At 42.3% G+C, this 4,452-nt stretch overlaps 1 pseudogene; it reads right to left on the bottom strand.

Annotated features, from left to right (window-relative positions):
• The window catches only part of LOC112075597 (ephrin type-A receptor 4-like), a 33,798-nt pseudogene that overhangs the window by 2,515 nt on the left and 26,831 nt on the right, over window positions 1-4,452 (bottom strand).

Below are 4,452 nucleotides of genomic sequence, written 5' to 3'. Positions count from 1 at the left end.
GGGTGGGGTGGGGGGGGCTGGGGTCTGTTGGGGTAGTCTGGGTGTGGTGGGGGGGGCTGTGGGGTAATACACAGGCCCCTGCTTCGTTGTGAAACATACTGTGGTGGTTTGGGGGTCTTTCTCCACCTCTACCACCCTGAGCCATGGAACCAGCATGTGGATTTGAAATGTTGCTAGGGACCCCAAGACCTCAACCACTCCCCCGCCCCTGTACACTCTGCAGAACATTTCCCCTTCTTTAACTGTAAAAGCTGTTTATGGGATTCAGTTCCACTAATTACTCCTCTGGGACTCTCTCTCCCCCTCTCCKTCCCTCTTTCTCTCTCTCTCTGTGTTAAAGTGGAAAAGACTTTCCTCCCCGACTAGCTCTAGGTCTGTAAACACACGTCCTCCGAGGAGTAACGGCTCCTATTTAAAGTATATTTAATAACATACAGCTAGCTACCATTGTAATTCTCAACTCTATTAGAACACATACTTCATTTAACAAGGTGTACCGTTCAGTTAATGTTCTATGGAAGTGTATAAAACAGTACTGACTACACACATTACAATAATAGTGAATGAACCAGGAAATCCCTGRCTCACCGTGTGGTCTCTCCTCCAGTCCTCTTCAGGCTGTTGGGGTTCCGGATCAGTTTGTCCAGCATGTTGACAATCTGGCCAAACTTGGGCCTATCGCCCCTCTCCCTCTGCCAGCAGTCCAGCATCAGCTGGTGCAATGCCACGGGGCAGTCCATAGGTGGGGGCAGCCTGTACCCCTCATCTATGGCCTTGATCACCTTGGGGGAGAGGGGGCAGAGGTTTAGAGGGTTGATGGTAGACTGTGAGCTAGATTACTCAGCCATCCTAATCACACTGTAATGATGATGTTATTATAATTGAATAATAGGATGGAATCAGGAAAATTGTACAGCTGTAATTGCACAGATACTATTTGTTATTATGACATAACATAATTATTATTTTACGTTTTAAACCTGAATATGTTCTCATTGTAGACTTACATCCTGGTTACTCATYTCCCAATATGGCCGCTCTCCGTATGACATCACTTCCCACATGACAATGCCGTAGCTCCACACGTCGCTGGCCGAGGTGAACTTTCTGTAGGCGATGGCCTCTGGGGCTGTCCAGCGAATGGGGATCTTCCCTCCCTGTGATTGTCAGGTAACAAGTTGTTAGTATCACTCATACTGTACCAAAAACATAGATTTACATACAAAAATAAAAACACATAAAAATGCTGACAGGTAGATAGACATACTGAAATTACAGCCAGACACACACTCTCTTACCCTGGTGGTGTATGCAGCCTCGGGGTCGTCCTCCAGTACTCGTGACATGCCGAAGTCAGACACCTTACACACCAGGTTACTGTTGACCAGGATGTTGCGTGCAGCCAGGTCTCTGTGGACGTAACTCATATCAGACAGGTACTTCATGCCTGACGCGATGCCACGCAAGATGCCCACCAGCTGGATCACTGTGAAACGCCCGTCATTCTTCTAGKGAACCAAACAAACAAAGAAATTCATGTTAGATAATGTTTGTATGCAGTGTACTGGCAGGATGTGATGATGATTGTAGATAGTAAGTCATCATAATCTTGATGACGTTGCTTGTTTGACATTCATTAAGAGGGTAACGGCCGTAATAGTCAGAGTTCTGAACATATGAAGCAGACACATACCACACACAGAGTTGAATATGCACACACACTGCATGACTTACCCTCAGAAATGCATCCAGCGAGCCATTCTCCATGTACTCTGTGATAATCATCACTGGTTTACCTGAAGAAAAAAAAAAAGAGAGAGAGAGAGAGAATGAAAGGCAGATGATTATGGAGGTAAATGATGCACATCAGAGCACAGCAGGAGAGCAGTGGTTCTCAGGAGAGTGTGTGTGTGGTACACCATTCGTCTCAGTCCCGTAGTGATTTAATTAGTTCAGTGTAAGTGTGTCCTCGTGTCTCCCACTTACTCAACAACACAGAACCACAGAGAAGGATCTCTACTGTAAACATAAACACCAACCCCCCCCCCCCCCACACACACACACACACAACACACACACACAATCAAAGTAATACTAATGAGCAAAGGCAAGAAATGTGCACATATGGTCTCTTCAGAATGTATTCACACTGCTAGACTTTTTACACATTTTGTTGTGTTACAGCCTGAATTTAAATGATTAAATGTAGCTAAAATACAATGTCACTGGCCACAATACCCCTGCTTCCGCCGAAGTCGGTCCCTCTCCTTGTTCGGGCGGCGTTCGGCGATCGACGTCACCGGCCTTCTAGCCATCACCGATCCACTTTTAATTTTCCATTTGTTTAGCCTTTGTTTTCTACACACCTGGTTTCAATTCCCCCCATTACATGTTCATTATTTAACCCTCTGGTTTCCCCCATGTTTGTGTGCGTGTTTGTTTTATTGRAAGGCTGTATCTGACGGCTGGTATTATTGTTGCCGGGTTTTGTTGTTACGCCCGTTTAATTCGTGGTACCGGTATTTTTCCAGCACCATAGTATTGTGTTTGTACTGGTGTTTTCTTGAATTAAATACCTTGTCCACGCATCTCAGCTCTCCTGCGCCTGACTCCTTTCACCAGTTACACACAGCCTTGACAACCCCATCATTTCAAAGTGGAAATATGTTTTTAGAAATGTTTACAAATTAATAAAAAATTTAAAGCTGAAATGTCTTGAGTCAATAAGTATTCTACCCCTGAAATGTCTTGAGTCAATAAGTATTCTACCCCTGAAATGTCTTGATTCAATAAGTATTCAACCCCTGTGTCATGGAAAGCCTAAATATGTTCAGGAGTATAAATGTGCTTAACAWGTCACATAATAAGTTGCATGGACTCACTCTGTGTGCAATAATAGTGTTTAACAWGATTTTRTTATGACTATCTCATCTCTGTACKCGACACATACAATTATCTGTAAGGTCCCTACTCAGTCCAGTAGTGAATTTCAAACACAGATTCAAACACAAAGACCAGGGAGGTTTCCAATGCCTCGCAAACAAGGGCACCTATTGGTAGATTGGTAAAAAAAAGCTAACAGACAATGTCCCTTTGAGCATGATGAAGTTATTAATTACACTTTGGATGGTGTATCAATACACCCAGTCACTACAAAGATACAGGCATCCTTCCTAACTCAGTTGCCGGAGAGGAAGGAAACCGSTCAAGGAMTTCACCATGAGGCCAATGGTGACTTTAAAACAGTTACAGAGTTTAATGGCTGTGACATGAGAAAACTGAGGATGGATCAACAACATTGTAGTTACTCCACAATACTAACCTGATTGACAGAGTGAAAAGCAGGAAGCCTGTACAGAATACAAATATTCCAAAACATGCATCCTGTTTGCAACAAGGCACTAAAGTAATACTGCAAAAAATGTGGCAAAGCAATTCAAACAATTCACTTTTGTCCTGAATACAAAGTGTTGTATTTGGATTTGCCACCAAACATAACACATTACCACTCTCCCATTTTTTCAAGCATGATGGTGGCTGCATCATGTTATGGATGTGCTTGTAAATGTTAAGGGACTGGGGAGGTTTTATGGATAAAAAAATAAATGGAATGAAGCTAAGCACAGGCAAAATCCTAGAGCGAAAAACCTGGTTCAATCTGTTTTCCACCAGACACTGGGAAGATTAATTCACATTTCAGCAGGACAATAACCTTAAAACACAAGGCCAAATCTACACTTTGAGTTGCTAATGAAGAAAACACTGAATGCTCCTGAAGGGCAGAGTTACAGTTTTTACTTAAATCTACTTGAAAAATCTATGGCAAGACCTGAAAATGGTTGTGTTAGCAATGATAAACAACCAATTGACAGAGTTTGAAGAATAAATAAAAAAAAGAATGGCCCAAATGTTGCACAATCCAGGTGTGGAAAGCTCTTTAGAAGATTTACCCAGAAAGACTCACAGCTGTAATCGCTGACAAAGATGCTTTGCAAATAATGACCAGGTGTGGAATACTTACGTAAATTAGATATTCTAAATTTCATTTTCAATTGTGTGTAAAATTTCAAAAACATTGTTTTTCACTTTGTCATTATGGGGTATTGTATGTAGGTGGTGAGAAAAAATATATTTTCATCCATTTTGGAATTCAGGGTGTGGAATCTTTCTGAAGGCACTGTACATACACACACAATATCTATTATTCTATGACAATTCTGTCTATTTATGTTCTTCACCATTCTCTTACTGTTCCTTTTCCACTTTTTTGCCAACTTTCTGTACCATTCTTGTCACTCTCCACATTCTCTCTCCCTTTCTTTCTCCCTCTCCAACTCTCTTTTTCCATGCATTCTCTCATTCTCTGCCCTCTCTCTCTCTCTCTCTCTTCTCTCCTCTCTCGTCTCTCTCTCTCTCTCTCCTCTCTCTCTCTCTCTCTCTCTCTCTCTCTCT

This window comes from Salvelinus sp. IW2-2015, unplaced genomic scaffold, assembly GCF_002910315.2.
Source record: "Salvelinus sp. IW2-2015 unplaced genomic scaffold, ASM291031v2 Un_scaffold3261, whole genome shotgun sequence".
Classification (NCBI taxonomy): domain Eukaryota; kingdom Metazoa; phylum Chordata; class Actinopteri; order Salmoniformes; family Salmonidae; genus Salvelinus; species Salvelinus sp. IW2-2015.
The sequence above is the reverse complement of the archived record's forward strand: the minus strand, read 5'-3'. Positions and strand labels throughout refer to the sequence as shown.